This window comes from Ostrea edulis, chromosome 5 (genome assembly GCF_947568905.1).
Source record: "Ostrea edulis chromosome 5, xbOstEdul1.1, whole genome shotgun sequence".
Taxonomy (NCBI): domain Eukaryota; kingdom Metazoa; phylum Mollusca; class Bivalvia; order Ostreida; family Ostreidae; genus Ostrea; species Ostrea edulis.
In genome coordinates this window covers 69,450,902-69,465,964 of record NC_079168.1, presented here as the reverse complement: position 1 = coordinate 69,465,964, position 15,063 = coordinate 69,450,902, and the positions used below count along the sequence as shown (strand labels likewise).

At 34.9% G+C, this 15,063-nt stretch overlaps 1 long non-coding RNA gene across 1 annotated transcript; it reads left to right on the top strand.

The window, feature by feature from the left end:
* The first annotated feature begins 11,047 nt into the window (after nucleotides 1–11,047).
* LOC130054732 (uncharacterized) lies at nucleotides 11,048–12,965 on the top strand. The gene is made up of 3 exons (XR_008803031.1): nucleotides 11,048–11,364; nucleotides 12,623–12,749; nucleotides 12,860–12,965. It is a non-coding gene; the product is annotated as an uncharacterized LOC130054732 (long non-coding RNA).
* Nucleotides 12,966–15,063: the final 2,098 nt, after the last annotated feature.

Below are 15,063 nucleotides of genomic sequence, written 5' to 3'. Positions count from 1 at the left end.
TCAAGCCAAACCCCGATGGTCTGCGCCACACTCCGATGGTGTGACACGCCAAAGTGCGATGGTGTGACACGCCGAAATCCATTGGTTTGTAAACGACACAGTGTTTTGGTACAGACTGTACCAACCGTGTATTGTTTCACTAAAATATCAGTGCAAAATCCATGCATAAAAAATAAGAAGTTCAACTTATTTCATTACCATCTAGTTGTCGTGTTATTAAATTTCCAACGCGAAATGGTGAAGAATGTTTCGCATTATAGACCGTGTAGACGTTACACGACTTATTTTTCCTTAGCAGCATCAACTGTTGACAAGATCTGCCATTTTAATGAATACACTAAATACCCTAAATGTTTAAAATTTTAAAGAAGGGGAAATGGGTAATAATAATCTAAATGAAATAGAATAAACTAAAACAAAAAATTAAAAAAGCCAAGAAATAATGTTCAATTTCCTTCTCTAAGTGCAATATCACAAGAATAATGGTTTGATCAGTTTTAAGGTATTTGAGATTTTAAGTTTATCGGATATTTAGTGCGTTCATTAAAACGGCAGCTCTTGTCAACAGTTAAGCTGCTGAGGAAAAATAAGTCGTGTTACGTCTACACGAAGAACATTATTAAAATATGAGGAAGTAAGTAGCGTAAAATTGATGTGAAATTTTAATTGACAGGTCCGAAATCTTCCATACTAGTCTGAATTTCGCTGCTGTCATAGGCGAGAAACGACTCCGTGACCTGGACCGGTAAATGTCCTAGTAAAAATAAACAAGTGAAATCAAGAGAACGATGACGTATATCTTTGTTATTTTAAGAACCAGTGACTTGAAATTTGGCATGCAAGTAGTTAAAACATTAATCTATGCAAGGAAAACGACAAACTACGCATAGCTTACCTAGTTTAAGATTTTTTAGGCATTTGAAGCGAGTGGTTAGTTTTTTAACTGTGTCAGAGTTAGACCCCTTTCTATATTTATGGTATCACAGAGTTCGGACCCAAAACGGGCTTAGCCCCTGTGAGACTACGTGTAAACCTTGCCGTTGCTGTCGTCTGTGTTGCATTTATTCGGTTTCATTTTGAAAGACGTTAAGAATGACGTCACAATGATTTGATGTCACAAACGATACTGAACTCTGCACCATCGGACTTTGGCGTGGCCATCGCACTTTGGCGTCCGTAACGTTAACAAACCATCGCACTTTGGCGCACTCCATCGCACTTTGGCGTGAGCATCGCACTTTGGAGCGACCATCGCACTTTAGAGTCTTATATATATATGTATATATTTATACATGTATATATAATATACGTTAGGCTTTTTTTAAGAATAGCAAATATATTTTCCAATTCGTTATTTCTTTTAAAACAGGTTTTATATTGCATCTTTAACTCTTGTCAATTCTCGGAAAAGGCAGGAAATACTTTAAACTAGAGCCCCCTGGTGATCAAGTACAAGATGTTTTCATTTCCAGTGTTTTGTCTTTGTTCTATTTACAAATTATAAAGATAGCCATTTCCTCGTGTTGTAAATAAAGCACGTATACACTGTAGATGTTCTTAAATATAGTACTATCTATTTTAAGGGTTGGGATTCCAACAGAAATGAAAGTAGAATACAAAATGAAAATACACGAGTGACGTGCTTTAAGTATGCTAGCGAGACGAGTCGCATTTCATACTGTCATGTATCATTGAAAACAAGTTAACAATATCTAATTGTTTGTTCATATTTGTTTTGCATTGAACGAAATAGAAAGAGGAAAGGAGAATGATATTGAAAATATGCATCTGAGATTTGGGGTTCTATAAATTCATCTTCAAAAATATTAAGAACTCCAGGCTGTACCATTAACAAAATGTACTCCAACCTATTTTGTGACAAACTTCATTTGAAGTTTTGTAAATCAATACTTGATCAACTCTTTTCCACTTTTAAATAATGGATATTGTGAATCTAAGTCACTGTTTGAGCAGAATGTCCCGTCATGGTACAGTACCACCAATTTTCTTATCAACAAGCTAGATGGTGCTCGGAATTTGACTTGTGCACTGAAAGATTGTTTATTCAAAAATTATATTAAGGAATGGAAATCACAAGCTACTTCACAATAGGACAAACAATTTAATTGCTACATATCTTTTAAAGATCGAAAAAAATAAGCACCGCCTTCAAATTTACCTGGTCCGTGAACCCTTGTCAGTCAGGAGAAATTAAGCTTAATGCTAGAAATTGATAGACATTAAAAGTACTAGTCTTTGTGTATACCTTATCTATCTTAACTGGCGATCGAGGCGTCCGTGCAATCGTTTGATGCTTGCCGCGTAATCCAGCTCGATAGGGAAACGGTTTTGGCTTTTTCATGTAGAGAGAGTCACACAATGATAGTAGTAAATTTTGAAAACAATTACATCAATTATAATATAATATAGTAGGGTATGCTTAGGAATGGACGATTGATAATAATTATTATGGATTGTTGAATATACTTTAAACGGACATCGATTTTATGCTAAACAGTTTAATTATGAGTAAATACATTGTACGTTAATGAAATCTTATTTACACTCAATTGAAAATTTATAAGCGTAATTTTCCCATTGAAACATGGCGACAAAAATTCAACTTATCGGAAGAGAAATTGGCCGCTATAGGGCGGTCCTACTAAACAAAGTACGATAGAGTACTTTAGAGTACGCTGGTAAAATTTCATAATTTAATGCAATTTAACCGCTGTTCGTAGATTTTTATACTTTAATTTAACCTAATAAATGTATATCTGGAATATATAGTGTTTGTTTTCATTAGTTTAGGGATTATTTCAAGTTACAGTTTACCGTTTGATCCCGATCCCGATCTTTAACTACATATTACTAGGGCATTACATCTAAATTTCTCAGATTACGCCTTTATCCTATTTTTGAAGTATTAAGTCTTTTTATTATCAACTGAACAAAGAATTCCTTGAAAATAAATTTGGTATTTGGGATTAATACTGGTGTAATATGTCACATCGCTCAAATACTTTCTCCAAACAAAATACTAATAATCGGGATCGAGATGCCGTAAATCTTCAATAAATTTAATGTTTTCTGGTCTAAATATCGCTAAAAAGCAAGTACTTGTGACAAATATTGCAATATTATTTTCTAATCATGCTTATTTAAGCGGTATACATACAAATAAACACTTAAGGGTTTCGGCATTTATAAAACGTACTAGATTTACCGCTTTTTGGTATCCGAAAACTCTGGTTCAGTATCTTCTTTACAGAATTCCCAGAAAAAGTTATATGATTCTTGTTTAATAGGTCACAAACAGTTATCACAATAAGTTTGAAGTCATTCTATCAACTATTAAGAGAGAAATCATGCAAAAATCGTTATCCGGGACTTTCGGGTTTCGGCCGTACTACATTTACCTCTTACCACACCGGAGTTCCATCCGGACATGACGTCACGCTACTAGACCCTAGTCCTGGACCTACTTGTGATTTCTCAAAAATTTGAGTTTAAATACTTAGACTGTTCATTTGAGGGTATGATAAAAAAAAAATAAAAAAAAAAAAAATGGGGAGTTGTCAGTATAATGAGTAAATTATGGTATTTTTATTACGTGTACCCCCATTTGTCAAACGGCAATATCAGAATTCATTGAAGAAGTCCTAGAATATGTCCATAAAATTTTGTTTGAGGTATGACTTTTCTCTCTCAAATATGAAATAAATATATCTAACTAAATAATTAAAAGTGAAATTTTAACATAATTTCATGTTTTTTAATAATGGTGGTACAAAATTTAACTCAATACAGGCCCTCGGTAGTCAAAAATACGGCACTGCAACACCACTAATATGAATATTTTAAAAATTTGACTTGTGATTTTTCATTCAAACTCACATATTATGTTCATATATAAATGCTTGTCAAAATACATTTAAAAAATCTGCCCTTTCTCAGCATAATGTTTTCACAGCATCTCAATTTATATTTACATTTTTTGGGGGGCCAAAATAGCCATTTTGAAGATGATTTTCACATAATAGAAGATAACAAATATATAACAACATAACAAATATATAACAAGTGCAAAACTGTTTTATTTAATTCCACAAGTGCATTATTGCATATCAGGATTTTTTTTTAAAATTTAGATAAACCCGCACACGGTCGCCGATCTTTTGATCTACCGAAAGCCCGCGTTTTAGCATTATAGACAATATTGAATCAGACTGAGTTCTAGATATTTACGGTAACTTAAATAAATCGCAATTGCATATATGGTGCATTTATATGCGCATTTTATTGTATCACCCTACATATTGTTTGTAATTATACATGTGTAGTTCAGGCACTTTTTTGCAATATTTCAATCCACTTTGATATATATACCCTATAAATAGTGTGCTTCTTTTTAAACTTCGGTTGTTGAAGCATATTCGTTATTGAATTAATTGAATATAGGGGTTCTTTCTTGTGTATAATGGTTGGAATTGGGATCCAGAGGAAGAACAATTTTTTTGTCTAGACCAGTTATTGAAGGAACTGTCGGAAAATACGAATGTCCTGTTTTTGTAAGACATGTGTTATGGTCGAGTCACACAGACAACTTTGGTAGGCAGAGAATTCTGGTGTGCCGTCCAGAAAAACTGATTTAAACAGAATAAAACTTTCTAAGCTGTTTTGGAATATATAGTCATCATGGGACGTGGGACAATGATCGGTACATCAGCTGTACATAGCCAGAAAATCTACCTCACTACACAGGAACTCCCGTCGGAAACTGGTGCCTGTGCCAAGTCAATCAGATTGGCAGTCTTGTACCCTAAGTACTAGTATTTAAGACAGCTTATTTATAGATCTGATTTGTTTACTTGAAAGCGACAAGGAGTAAATTATACATACAAGTATAGCTACATAACCCTTAGTATTCTATATCCCTGTTTTTAAAATCATTTTACTGATTTGTTTGAGTATTTGTGCATTTTCATTTGTCATGAGCCAGATCAACTTTTGATCATTATTCATGTTACAAAAGTTCTTCTGTTATTCACCAATTCATATAAAACATTTCTTTCCTCCTCAATATGAAAACATGACAGTAAAAATGTTTTTCATCATCAAGTGTATTGGTATTACATCTAGTACAGTGTCTATCTTGTCTAGGAATGCCCTGGTATCGACCTCTTCCAAAATCTAATCTATGAGCCGATATGCGAAAGCGTGTAAAACTTCTAATCTGCTCAAAGTTTTTCAGTAATTCTAAATATTTCTCATGACCAAGGAAACCCTATTTGCTTGTATATACCGTCTCAAATACAGGAATGTTATCTGTGTTACCTGCACTATACCTGTACATATTTGTATAATTGAAAATTTCATGGTAATCAAACGTAAATAATTAAAGCTCGACAATAAAGGGTAATTGAACTTATGTTGGTGAATATTGGCACGAGTTGGCTGTGAAAATGCACGAGTTTGCGAGTGAATTTGACAGCCAACGAGTGCCAATATACACCAATATAAGTTCAATAACCCTTTTATTATATAGCTAAAGTATTTAGTTGTTAAGTTATATCCCCTTTCACTCAAACTACTCCAAAATAGACGAGAATCCATCAATATTGGCAGTGTGCAATAACAGCTTGCATTTCTTAACTGTTCAATATTTAACCCGTCATTAATGCATGAAGGAAACTGATTTTGTAAATGGGGACATCTTAAGTAAATATCAAATACCGACTCTGTCAGATTCGGGGACCGTCGTCTGCCATTTTGGCTTGTTTACGTCGTTACAGTAACGTCAATATTGAACGCTCATACTCGGAATGTTTCGGGTGCATACACTTTTCGCAATGCAAAGTTAGCGTTCAATAAATTCTCAGGATATTGAACGCTAACATTCTCTAGATTTTACGCAGATTTTATAATAGACTATATATTAGGGGGGCGCAACTTTATGAGGCAGGGGTGGGGGGGTGGGGGGGGGTCTGGATTTTACAGATTTTATAGGGCTTGGAATATGTCGCCTATGTAGCCATTTTTACTATTTTCTGTCATCTTTAATAGAGGGAAATCAATAAAATGACGCAAATTTTAAGGGTTTTTGGAAAAAATGTAAGCTCTCCCAATTAAAGTAATTCAATAAAAAGATTTTATCATTTATTGCTCTGAGAGTGGAAGAAATTAATGCTTCTTTTATAGTTTACATTTTTGTAAACAGAGACCACGATTTACCTTATATTTCAAAATTTATGGGGGGGGGGGGGGGGGGGGGGAGCTGCGACCTCCTTAAATCCGCCACTGCATAGAGTAGACCAGACCATCCACGGGCTAAATGTATCATATGAAATCTGTGAATCACCATGTAAATTACCGGTAAACTGTGTTTTATGTCTTACTCAGGATTTTTTCACTCATCTAGAGACGTCAACAGTTGCAAGTGTAATGCCAAAAAAAATTCTGACCTATACATGGCGCTCAGGACTGTAACCGTGAGTGTTTTAAAATCATATCTGAAAGAGCCGGGAATTTCAATTCTATTGCCAAAACAGCCACTACCTACATGCATGTTATAAACTACTTAGACTTATCAAAGGTAGCAAAAAAATCGTGTCACTTGAAAATTTAACATGATACCATAGATAAAGATTTCATTATTGGACAAGGAAGTCAGAAATTTATATTTGTCCATCAAACTGATTGGGAAAAAATGTTAACGCAGTAATATGGAAATGACGTATACCTATTTTAAAAAAACCCAAAACAAACAACCCATCTCAATATTCTTGAATAGAAAATATCTATAACAACAAACAATTTTATTATGGAAACAGATTAATCCGCCTCCTTCAAGGAAACCTTGACCATCTTGATGAAATGAGACCCAGACTGTTAACCCGCTAACTTCGTGGTAAGATCATGTACACCTGACATGAGATCCAGACTGCTAACTCGCTAACTTCGTGGTAAGATCATGTACAACTCACATGAGATCACGACTGTTAACTCGCTAACTTCGTGGTAAGGTCATGTACAACTGACATGAGATCCAGACTGTTAACTCGCTAACTTCGTGGTAAGATCATGTACAACTGACATGAGATCCAGACTGTTAACTCGCTAACTTCGTGGTACGATCATGTACAACTGACATGAGATCCAGACTGTTAACTCGCTAACTTCGTGGTAAGATCATGTACAACTGACGTATTTGCAGCTCTGTGGATTTTATGTTGAGATTTAAATTGATCAATACAAAATTGTTCTGTTGCTTTATACCATTTATGACCAATTGACAGGGCATGCTTACTCCTCTTAGGCACCTGATCCCACCTCTGATATATCCAGGGGACCATGTTTGCCCAACTCTCTATTTTGTATTGGTTATAGGAGTTATGAGATTGATCACTGTTCGTTATCTTTATCTTTCACACAGGTAACCTCGACAAAGGCCGTCAATAAATGGACTTATCTATAGATGGCTTACGGCAAAGGTTGTTATCCATTAACTGGAGGTGCTTAGTCTCTGTTTGCCCTACTCTCAATTTTGTATTCTTTATGATACTAACTGACCTCTGTTCCTTATCTTCATTTTTCGTATCAACCTCAACCTGGTCAATCATCAGCAAAGTATATCGTAGGTCACACTAAGCATAACATCCTGAAGTAGAACTTCCATGCAGGATTGATCAATAGTAAGCATCCCCTGTTGATCTATCCACCTGCCGTGACCCCTATCACACCCGCTGTGAGCTCTATATCTTGATCAAGTAAACGGAGTTATCCTTAGTCAAAATAAGGGTGCTAAGAACAGCCTAACAATCGGTATGAAACACGTCAGACAGCATTTGAACCAATGATAGGTTGTATAGGCAAACTAGATCGTTATAACGACCAAAGAATTTGCGAAATGCTGACTTTAAACGACACTGTTGAAACCCCTGCATCATCAGCTTGTTTGTCAGTAGGCTCCCTTGATCATACGCAGATCATGCTGATCATAAGCAAAACAAGCTCTTGTGTATCGAATAAGTTAAGAGATAAAACATCAAATACAGGTGATAATTGAATATTGCTACATAAATATGAGAAGTTGACGATAGAGAGCTGAAATCATCCCGTTTGTCATAAATATGAGATATAGGGTTTACGGTGGGTGTGACCGGTCGAAAGGGGATGTTTAATCCTCCTAGACACCTGATCCCACCTCTGGTCTACCCAGGGGTGCGTGTTTGCCAAACTCTTTATTTTGTATTCCTTATAGGAATTATGAAATTGATCACTTTTCGTTATTTTCACCTTTCTTGAATTCATGTTACATGTATCTAGAATCCTAAATAACTAAAGGACGAAGATGTTGCTTGAGGGCGTAGACAACATTCTGGTCTGAGGGTTCAACAAAATACGATAAACGCAACACGTTATAAAATCATCTATATATATTTATATAATTGCATTTTTATAGTGACATAGATGCCCCATGGGTATAGGATGTTTTGTACATTAATCAACAGACATAAAACCAGGGGATCGCTACAGAAAGGGTTTAAATTTCGATTTCCACGTAAGAGTAAATGTGTACTTTTGTTAATGTTTTTAAATCTACCCTATAAAAGTTATTACCTGTAATACGCTATTTGGAAATGAATGGTTATACAGATAAAATACTTCAAACGCCATTTGAAAGAAAGATTATATTTGAATAACAATTGATAATTTGAAGAGGAAAAGATTATGTAGGAGAACCTACGTGTTTTAGTAACGTATTTAGTTCTGTTGTACTTTCATACAAAGTTCATTCATGTTTAGCCGCGAACCGTACATGATAAATGTCACATTTGTTCACAGCCGTTCTTTTGTGAATGGATTCTGTAATGTAAATTAAATGTTGATGTATTACATGCCTATGAATTTATTCATATTTACAAACTGTCATTTATTTATTTTTATCAATATAAAGAAAGCTTTAATTCGTTCAATATTCTTTAATTTGAGTTTAAAATACGTAATTGTGGATACAGAAAAATCACCATGGATATAATGAAGTATTTGTTAACTTTGATTGAGATAAGGGAATGAATAATGATAAAAACCAATACACATCTAAACAAACAAAACTAATAATCGTTTTTAATCTTAAAGTTTGTAAACATTTAGTTTAATAGAAAGAGAAATAGACAGATAACCCATTTTTATATTCAGTTACGAAGTCGTGAACATAAAGAATCTAAAGATATGAAAAATATTGAAGTAGAAAGTTCTTACATCGGAGAAGAGCGAAAACAGTCCGAGCAGTGTAAAATCCTATTTTCAAATAAACTGGAAATCCCCAATACTTATCATTTCCATTAGTGGAACACTTCAAATTAAAGGCGCTTAAAGTCGTGCTACCGGGAGAACATACGTAAACATTACTCAGGCATACGTAATATAATTTATGGTATCAAAATGTATTTATTAAAGGTGGAATAACACGTGTTCGTGTTTATTTATACGTGTAATCTATTGGTTGTAATGCTGGTCACCTTGTCAGGTGACATTTAAATATTCATATCACGGGTTTTAACTGACCGCTGTTAGCGCGGAAAGATTTATAGCCATTCGAAGGCTCTTTTAAGTGCAGATAACACGTCTTTTTTACTCTATCTATGACACGTAATATGGGCGATTCGGGTGACGAGCTGACTTTAGATACTGATAGATTGACAAAAGAAAACACAGGAGGGAATTCTACACTGGAAGTCTCAGATATTGTCAAATTATTTACGGGAGTTATATAGTCCCAATTTAAAACTTTCTCGGGACAATTAAAAGCCGAGCAGTCAGAGTCGATTTCAAAGAACTAAAAGAAAATTCTCTGCACAAGATCAAGTCCGACGGTAACCGAATTCAATTTGAGTTTAATGCTGAGTTACTAGAGGGCTTAGAGAAATTAGAGTCGAGAGCCTTTGATTTGAAAGATTCGGAGTCATTGAGCATTATTTCCGACCTAAGTAAAAAACTGAAAACTCGTCAGAAGCATATACGCATAGCAGACTCGTCTCCTGCAGGGTGGAAAACCGTCAACGAATATCAGTGTAACGAAATTGCAGACAACTCTGATGATGAAAAGAAGATCCGCAGTGCAGAAAACAGGGCCCTCAGACACCAAAAGCAGAACAAGAGATTTCAGCTTTATGGGACGCAAAAAACACCACCAGCAGCGGGATCTCCAGCTCAATTGGCTTTTCCTGGGGCTTCTAATACTTTTCAACCCTTTCCTGCGTTTCAACAGCAGCAACAACTGCCATTTCTCTACGGCCAGAGCAGAAACAAGCAGTCAAGGAGACAGCCTATGCCGTACGACGTTTGTTTCAACTGTTTCGCAACAGGGCACTGGAAGTCCAACTGCCCAAAGGGAAAGGCCACTCAAAGTCAATGATAAGTATACAGGTTGTTTGACTTGTGTTGTTGAAAAGAGTAAAACGGAATGCGGTATAAAACATAGTCTAAAAAGGCATTACAGTAAATGGGAGGAAATAGGGGCTTTTCAATATATTTTGAAAATAGTACATTCTGATTATGAAATTCCTTTTGTCTCCATACCACCGTCTATGAATTTTAGAAATAATAAATCTGCACAAATTAACGCTGATTTTGTCACATCAGAAATATCTCAGTTAATTAAGGCGGGTTGTGTCGTAGAAGTTACAAACAAACCATATATTGTAAGTCCTCTCAGCGTAGCAGAAAACAGGTCGAAAAAGAGATTGATACTAGATTTGAGTAGACTGAATAATTATGTGAGATATGAAAAAATAAAGTTTGAAGATTGGAAAACAGCCATCGATTATTTTGAAAAAGATTGTTATTGCTTAAAATTTGATCTTAAATCCGGTTACCATCATATAGATATATCTGATAGTTTTCAAACATATCTCGGGTTCTCATGGAATGACAAGTTTTATTGTTATACCGTACTTCCGTTTGGTTTGTCATCCGCTCCATTTATTTTTACGAAATGTCTAAGACCTATTGTAAAATTCTGGAGAAAAGGGGGATTTAAAATAGTTCTTTACCTAGATGACGGTTTCGTATTCGCATCATCTAAACATGAATGTTTGTCAGTTTCTGAATTCATCAAAAGTAGTTTATCAGAATTTGGGCTACTTATCAATATTGAAAAATCAGTATTTTATCCAACTCAGAATTTAGAATGGTTAGGAATTTTGTGGGATTCAAAGTCTTTTTCTATTTCAGTGCCCAAAAGACGTCTTGACGACACAGTTGCTTCTTTACAGCAATTGGTGAAGTGTTTTCCTAAAGTGACGGCGAGACAATTGGCGAGAGTTGTGGGAAAAATAATGTCAATGTCACCAGTTATGGGTAACATATGTAGCATTATGACAAGATTCTCTTCTATAGAAATAGCATTTAGAAAGTCATGGGACGAAAATATTGTATTTACGCATAAGAATGAGGTTCTAAATGAATAATTTTTGGCTACAATGTATACATTCAGAAAAAACACGATATTTACACACGCCGATTAAGAAAAGTGTCATTATTTACTCTGACGCAAGTAGTTCCGCTTCAGGAGCTTACACGGTTGAAGCTGATTCAAAAACGTTTCACTTAATGTGGAAAGAGTTTGAGAGGAGTATGAGCTCTACGTGGAGAGAGCTTAGAGCGATTGAGTTAGCTTTAGCTTCCTTTAAAGATAGTTTGGTGAACAAAGAAGTAAAATGGTTCACTGATAATCAGAGTTGCGTAAAAATCGTTAAGTCGGGTAGTATGAAACATCATTTACAATCCCTTGCTTATAATATTTTCAAGATGTGTGTAGAGCAAAAAAATTTCAATTGACATTCAATGGATTCCCAGACTAGAAAATGAGAAAGCGGATTTTCTGAGCAATATCATAGATCATGATGATTGGGGTGTTACCGTAACGTTTTTTGACTTTGTTAACAGCTTGTTTGGGCCTTTTACTGTTGACAGATTTGCAAATTATAATAACTGCAAGCTGGAACGGTATAATTCAAAATTTTGGAATCCTGGCTCAGAAGCCATCGACTGTTTTACCCAAAACTGGGAACACGAAAACAATTGGTTAGTACCCCCAATTTACTTGGTCGTCCGAGCTATTAAACATCTAATTGTCTGCAAAGCTTTTAGGGTCTTAATTGTTCCAAACTGGCCCTCTGCCGTTTTTTGGCCGTTTATCTTTGATAAAGATACGATATATAGATGGTATGTTAAAGATGCTTTGTTGTTTAATGACTGTACAGACATACTTATTCAGGGTAATAACAAAACATGTTTGTTTGGGTCTAAATATTTTACTTCTGGAATACTGTCAATTAAGTTGGATGCAAGGAATGCTCAAGTTTCTGTTGACGAATTCATGATGGGTTCGGTATAGAAATGTAGATATGTTTTTGGGTGTATTGCAGATGAGCTTGGTCCTGGTACACCAGATTGTTTTATTGGTTAGATGTATTGCAGATGATATTTGGTCCTGATACATCTATGTATATGTATTTGGTGTATTGCAGTTGATTAAGGAGCCTGGTGCACCATATGTAGAACTTTTCTAGTTTTAAAAAATTAATTTTTGTATTCCGTTATATACATTTTTCAGATATATTTAAAACGGGAAGGTGGTCCGATAGTGTAAGGATTGAAGATCAGCGATTACAACAGCTACGGGACCTTTTACCAACTTTCTGTCTTAAATCAAGAGCAGGCAATACATCGAGTCAATACAGGTACGCATTCAATGCTTTCTGTCGATGGTGCGGCACTTTTCTGCCGTCTATTTCTGCACTACCCGCAACGGATGAACATGTGGCTCTATATTTAATTTCTATCGCCAAAGATTACAAATCATCAAACAAAATTCAACTAGCTACACATTCTATAAGTTGGTCCCATCAGTTAGCAGGACTAAAAGATCCATGTGAATCTGCGTTAGTGAAGTTAACAAAGGAGGGTGCGATAAGAGAGACTTCCAAGCCTGTTGTGAAGAAAGAACCAATTACATCAGATCATTTGAAATTATTGGCTAGGAGATACAAATCGAACAATTTGTATAAAATGCGCACTTTATGTATGTGTCTGTTAGGTTTTGCAGGGTTCCTAAGATTTTCTGAGCTGGCAAATATTAAACTTAGTGATTTGTCATTTGATAATGTTTGCATGAGAATAAACATTGTCAAAAGTAAGACGGATGTTTATAAAGAAGGGCATGAGTTGTGTATTGCTAGAACTCATGGTGATACTTGTCCTGTTCATACTTTAGAAGAATACATTAAATTGTTGGATGTTGAAGTTAGTTCCTCAGAATATTTATTCAGATCTTTGACATTCTGTAAAAATACTAATACATATAAGATTAGTAGAGATAATCGCCCTCTGTCTTATACGAGGGCACGAGAAATCGTTTTGGATGCTTTTGGAGAAATAGGGTTAGATAAGAGCAAGTTTGGTCTTCATAGCCTACGGTCGGGCGGGGCAACATCAGCTGCAGCAGCTGGTATTAGTGACAGATTGTTTAAAAAGCATGGGCGGTGGCGGTCAGAAAAAGCTAAGGATAGCTATGTCAGAGAAAACATTAATGATAAACTATCAGTTACCAAAAAGTTAGGTATTTAAAGTTTCATATTCAAATTATTTTCTATATCGCTCTTCTTTGTCTTTCGAAATAATTAAACTGCACTATCAGAGCGCTTCACATCCTATTATACGTGTTTGTGTTTATTTTATAAATTATTTATGTTCGTTTGAGTGGAACGAATAAGAACATAATACATATTATAACCCACTGCAAACCACGACACTGATTAAAATTCTAAAGGCAAATTTAGGAATTTATTATTCTTTCAAGAAAACAGACGAACTTATTTAACTATGTGAAGGAGTGCAGGTACTAAATCTGCCAAATCTAACCGATATAAAGCATCAATCGCAAGAAGAACTGTGAAGGGAAAAACCAAAATGCACATCCGACACAATAACTTTTCTTGTAATTAATGGGATTCATATGTTATTAGAATTATTCTGTCAGACTATGAAGACATTCCATTTTATCATACAATTTTGACAGGTTCATATGGGCATGGACTTTGTAATCGTTCATGTACCCTCTCTCTCTCTCTCTCTCTCTCTCTCTCTCTCTCTCTCTCTCTCTCATTTTCCAATATTTTAGAATAAGTTATATACTTGCCAAACTGCATTTTTTACGACGTTTATAACACTAATTAAAACAACAAATGCGTTTCCAAACTGCATCTAAGCTATTTTGAAAACTACAAAATATTGATTGACTTAGGACAGATAACATCGTTGTTTGGAATTTTTAAATTAGGTGTAGTAGAGTTTTACAAAACATGTAACCTCCTTGATAAACTAGTGTTAGAATATCTAAAAAATGCAGTTTGACCAATGGCTATTCTATTTAAAGATACACAATGTACTTTAACTTAAAAAGGGGGGGGGGTTGCTATTAACGTTTCGTTTATTATGTCCCTTCAAGGTGTCACACCGGTAATTGTCCAATCAAAATGAACTTAGTCAATTGTAGTTCCATATATTTAAAGAAATATTTTTTTTCCTTGCGCGATTTTTCTCAATTGTAGTTCCATATATTTAAAGAAATATTTTTTTCCTTGCGCGATTTTTCTCAATTGTAGTTCCATATATTTAAAGAAATATTTTTTTTCCTTGCGCGATTTTTCTCAATTGTAGTTCCATATATTTAAAGAAATATTTTTTCCTTGCTCGATTTTTCTCAATTGTAGTTCCATATATTTAAAGAAATATTTTTTTTCCTTGCGCGATTTTTCTCAATTGTAGTTCCATATATTTAAAGAAATATTTTTTTTCCTTGCGCGATTTTTCTCATTTCCTCTTCTTCTTTTCTCTTAATTTTTGTACCCCTGATTAGGAAATTTGGTGTAATTTGTAGAAATAATCAAGTGTAACAAAGGAACTATTTGCTGTTGGTAGCTGAGGCTACTTCCTGAGGTGCACTCCGGCTGTTTACACACATGTGAAAAACACGTGGATTTGAGGGTAGTCTTG